General features: G+C 35.0%; 1 pseudogene; it reads right to left on the bottom strand.

Moving 5' to 3' along the window:
* Nucleotides 1–5,014: 5,014 nt before the first annotated feature.
* Nucleotides 5,015–6,016, bottom strand: part of LOC102830293 — a 14,003-nt pseudogene continuing 13,001 nt past the window's right edge.

Genomic DNA, 6,016 nt, shown 5'->3' with positions numbered 1-6,016 from the left:
TGCTATGAGGCTGGAATCTATGTCACTGATATTTTAAGTACCACAAGGGTCACGCATGGTAGACAACTTTCAGCTGAATTTCCAGAATAAGATAGACAAGGAAAAGGAAGAGGAAGAATACTTCTTAAAGTTCAACCACTGAAATTTTATGAATAGCAGTGGAACACTGTCTGATAGCACCAGATACTGAATATTGAAAAATGTTGAATACTACCAGAATATTGTCAGAGTGCTGGAAGATGAACCCTTCAGGTTGGAAGGCAATCAAAACACAGCTGCTTCCTCAGAGAGAGTTGATGCACATAGAGTAAAAGTTTCACAACCTACATTTGCTAATGGGCCACAACTCAAAATGAGGAGAAATAGCTACAAATATCTATTAATAATCAGAACAAGGAATGTGTTGTTATGTGTTGTTGAGTCGGTTCCCTACTCATAGCGACTCTGTACAAGGTTTCCAAGGAACATCTGGTGAGTTTGAATTGCCAGACTTGTGATTCAAACCAAACTTGCAATCCAGTGCTTTATACCACAGCACTACACCAAATCACCACCCATGGAATGTAAGAAGTATGAATCTAGGGAAAATGGAAGTTGTCCAAAGTGAAATCTAATACTTAAGATTGATATCTTAGGCTGAAATGAACTGATATCGACCATTTTGAATTGGAAAATTATAAGATCTACTAAGCTGGGAATGACAAATTCAAAAGCAATGGCATTGCATTCATCAACACTAAGAACATTTCAATATTTATCTTGAAGTATAACGCTCTCTGTTATAGGATAAAATCCATATACCTGCAAGGAAGACCAGTCCATACCACTATTTTAAAAATTACACACCATCCACGAAAGTCAATGGCTATAAAATTGAAGATTCATCCCAAATTCTTCAGCCTGAACTTGATGAAAGATTTAATCAAAGTGTATCAATAATTACTGGTGCCTGGAATGCAAGGTTGGTAAAAAAGAGGAAGAATCAGTGTTGGAAAAAATGGCCTTGGTGAAAGAAATGATTCTGGGAATCACATGATATAATTTTGCCAGGCCAATGGCTTAGTCATTGCAAATGCCTTTGTAAAACATCATAAAATAAAACTACACACATGGACTTCACCAGAAGGAATACCCAGAGATCAAATTGACTGTATCTGTGGAAAGAAAGGGTGGGAAACCTCCATAGCATCTTCTAGGAGCAGATTGTGGGACAGACCATCACTTGCTTTTATGTAACTTAGGCTGAAGTTGAAGAAAATGAAAAGAAGTCCAAGTCCACGAGAGCCAAAATTTGAGCTGGAACATTTTTTTGTTGGTAGGTGCCATTGAACTGGAACCGACCTACACACCTACTACTACCAAACAGAAAGAAACACTGCCCGTTCCTACCCCAACCTCATAAGCATTGCCATAGTTGATCCCATTGTTGCTGGCACTGTACCAATCCATCTCACAGGGGACCCAACCCTCCACATTACCAAGCATGAGATCCTTATTTTAAAATCTTTATTGTCATTTTGATTGCACAAGTGGCCCAAAATGGTTTCTTAGTCCTATCTTAAGTGTTCAAGACTCCTGACAATTTTCAACGTCTTGCTTCACATAATTTAGTACTAAATGATTTTTTTTTTTGCTCTTAAAACTGTCATTGAGATTTCCTAAAGAGTCCCTGGGAAAATCACACACACACATAAAAACACAAACAAATATGTACTATTACCTTAAAAAAATAAAAAGAAGAAACCAGAAATAATTAAGGTTATTTGATTTTTTACTATTGGTGAGTGTCATGGGAAGTGTTGAATTAGAAGAGTTACTTAGCCTACAAAAGGTTAAATTTAAATGGATAAAAGATACCTATTTCAGAAATTGGATGATACATGGTAATCTCTAGAGATCTGCCAGTAACATAGTTTATCAATGATGTGTTTGTATTTATGCCTGATACTATCCACAACTATGGGTTAGGCGATGGGATGCTAACCAGTGGTTTAAACCCACCAGCCACTCCATGGCAGAAAAAATGGAACTGTCTGCTCCCTAAAGATTTACAGTCTCAGAAACTGTACATAGGGTCATAACGCATGACACTCAACTCAGTGGCTGTGGGTTTGTGTTTATACACAACAATATAGTACTTTAGTTAAATTGTAGTTTTTAAAGAAATTTACTTGAATGAAAATTTACATTTATAATTTGAACCTAACATCTTATAGTCCAGTGGTCTCAAGTGGGGATTCACATATCTGCCTATGGAATTTTATCTTAAACAGATGTTTAATAACTGCTCCAGATTGATTCTTTTTTCTTGTTAACATTGATATATTTTATGTATATTCTAACTAGGTCATTGGTATTTTCCTAGCATACTATTGGTTAAGATTATTAGTTTATATCTGAAAATTTTTTTTCTATATAAAGGTTATATTCACATTTTATTAATTAAATATAACATCCACTCTGGAGGGTCAGAGAAAGAGAGGAAGATCCCCAGCGAGATGGATTGGCAAAGTGACAGCATCAGTGGGCTCAAGCATAGCAGTTTGTGAGGTTGGTCCAGGACCTGGCAGTGGTCCATTCTGTTGTACATAGGGTCACTCTGAGTAGGTACCGACTCAACGGCACCTAACAAAAACAACATTTGAAAATAGGATTAGTCATATGTTTTCAGATATTTTGTCTAAAAATTGTCTGAATCGATTTGATTTTGGTTTGTGTGTTACAGAAAACAAGCATAATTATTTTCATAATTAACTTTCATCAAATCTTTTTCTTTGTCCAATTATCAATACTGATTTAATCATAGTCATTTCAAATATGTTGTCATCTATAGAATCTTTTGATTTTACTCAGATGCTTTCTGTGGGATAAAAAAATATTAATATTACCCAAAGAATTTGGCCTCTCACCTTCATTCCTGAGAGATAATCTCTAAAAAACTTAGCATTTCTCCCAATTATTAAAGTGTCTTTATTATTTATAAAACTCTGTATGGTAATGAAGTGACTAAAGTCAGGGATGGCAATGGGAGAAAGACTTAACAAGTGATATCAGCTGACCTCAGGAGAGCACATGATTCAATCACCACATATGGGGTTTCTATCAAGATTCTGGATACGGAAGCTCATGGAGCTTCCTGGTTTGTTAAAGTTTATATGGTTCTTCTATCCAGTCTTTGTAACTACTACCAAATAATTGGGTTTGGTGGTGGTGTGTGTGTCTTGGAGTTGATTCTAACGCACAGCGATACTGTATAGAATTTCTGAGTCGGCAAAACTTTACTGGAGCAGAAAGCCTCATCTATCTCCTGAAATGACTGGGTGGGACCATGCAAATAGAGTAGTTAATTTCACCATCCTGGAAAGTTTAAAAGGAGTTATCTCAGAAGTAGTAGCCGATGATCCCAGAATCACCAACAAAAAGGACAGTGGTGATGATTATGCAATATAGGGAGTTTAGTTGCTGTGACTGGACTGTACATGGAAATATGGCAAATGTTTTCCTGTACATATATTGATACAATATATAAAAAGAAAGAAAGAAACAAGAGCCAAGAGTGGAGCACATCCTTTGGATCTAGAGACCCTTGCTTTGGCAGAGACAACAGCTGTAGCAGAAGTACAGAGAAACAGAGCAGTGGGCCTCCTGACTCCCAGACTGAGGGAAGCTGAGTACCTTTGGGCAGGAAACTGGTTTGAAGAATGAGGGAGGTTCCTGTTGAACATTTAAAATCTAATCTAAATTCTGTATTTAAAAAACTTGCTAAGAAAGAGTTTCTACACCTTCCTTCCATATTTTTTTAAATGTAAAACTCAATTAGCCAACTTAATCTCTCTTGTTGCAACTATTCAGGTTACTTTGGAGTATAATTTAGAAATTATGTAGCTGTGGCTAGTTTCTTTCAAACGAAGTGGATTTTACACTTCTGAACTGAACTTGGAGAAGTTTTTTGTTTTTATTTTATTTTTTAATATGTGTCTGAATTTTCGGGGGGTGGCACTAGGGGCTGTTCAAAAGCTTTTTATTCACTAAATGAAGAATGAATACATGAAAATTATAGAAAAAATGCACACCTATCAGAAAATTTCTAAATTCTACTTTTCTTGTTTTGTACTCCTGACCTAGGCCAATTCTTCAAAGCCTGATGCTTGACTACTTGGAACCCTTTATGAATCCACTGTAAATCTTTAACTTTAAATACTGCAAATTTCACAGTCTAGGGCCTTCTTTCAAAATAATTTTGAATCTCATTTCTGCAAGGATTAAGATAAAATACCACAATGTAAAAAAGAGATGAGAAGAACTATTCTGTGGGGCAAAATATCAGCTTCTAACAGACCAGGGTTTTCAGAATACAAAGATTTCCAGCAAACTCTCTATCCCAAACACTGAGACCATTTTAGATCAATTCCCTTACCCCATAATAATAAGCACCAGCACTGAATCAAAAAAATTCCATACAAATATGTAGATGGAATGCAGACAAATCTAAGTCAACTACAAAAATGCACAGTGACCCAGAACCTTCCTTCAAATAATAAATCTTGTGAAATGGAATTACTGTGAACCAGACTTCATGCTGGAAAATTACAAACACTCACCAGAAAAAGGAGCTGTTCACAGGAATGGTTTTATCCACCCTAAATCATCATTTAGTGAAACTACCTCAATTTTTAGATACTGGCATCTTGCCAGTAAAAATGAAAAGTCTGATTTATTCTTGATTTACTCAAAGGGGGAAACCTGCCAACAAAAACAGTATGTGAACATCAGATTTGAATATATATATTTCATGAACCACTAGCCAGAGTAAGATGAATATATGATCACAGATTTTAAATATGGAACTGCGGTATATGTTTATTATTCAAGTTTTAATCCTTTTAAGTAGTAAACTCCTTCTAAATAAATACCTTGTGAATATGATTGTATCTGTTATGGAATCTCTTTCTTTCCAAATTGTTGGGGGTCTTATCTTCTGGTCTTTCTTTTTACATCTATGATCTGTTTGAGCTCACTTGTGGCTGGAGGTCTGACTAAAGGTATGACTGGTAGGATTATTGCTGAGCTTTGAAATCTAAGAAGAAGAAAAGAAACAAAAAATTATTCTAGCTTTTAGTAATTTTAATGGGAAATTTGGTATTACACAACAATATTTTTCATGGTGGAAAACTTATAGGTCACTGAGATTCCATGATTGAAAATATTTCAACTGAATTTTTAGAAGCTGAGTTGAATACATACATTGTACAAGCTTGATATCCAAGGGGAAAACATGTGTTGTGTAATTAGAAAGTCTGTTCACGCCACCAGACTTTGCTCATAAATACTACATAGACACACACATAGACACACACAAATAATAAGCATTCAGCCAACTTTCATTATTTGTAGTCATTATGTTCCATACAGTTATCTCAAACACAGAATTAGTGAATACTGAACCATTTCTCCAGAAGAAAAACAAGGTTAGGCTTCTATATGTCTCTGATCACATTTTCATAAGCGAATTTTTTTGAATCAATATATAGGCATATTTTATGTATTTTTTCTTTAAATGTGTGGTAAGTATATATTTTTTGTTTTGATTTAATATATATTGTTAATGAACACTGAACTTATGTTCAATAACTCATGTACAATAACTTATTGTCCATAAGGTACTTCCCAGTCTTCTTGTTTTTAGGGGCACTACATAGCACTTCAACAATATACTTTGGGGTGATTGTAAACAGTGAAATCAATGAAAAACACAAAGATGGAAAATATATGGCACTAAACAAATTACAAGAAAAGATATTTGTTCACAGCAGGAAAGTTGAAACAAGGAAGGTGCACATTAGATAACTCAAAATGTTCACCACTCTGTGCATATCTGTAAAAAACACAGCAATTCTGCATGGGTGATTTTGGGGTTATAAATAAAACAGCCAATAGACAAATTTACAAATAGAAAATCCATGAATAATGATTGACTGTGCTTTAGTATATGTATGTACAGACAGAGACAGACAGA

The sequence above is a fragment of the Chrysochloris asiatica genome, unplaced genomic scaffold (assembly GCF_000296735.1).
Source record: "Chrysochloris asiatica unplaced genomic scaffold, ChrAsi1.0 scaffold00020, whole genome shotgun sequence".
Lineage (NCBI taxonomy): Eukaryota > Metazoa > Chordata > Mammalia > Afrosoricida > Chrysochloridae > Chrysochloris > Chrysochloris asiatica.
This window is presented reverse-complemented; position numbering and strand designations above follow the sequence as displayed.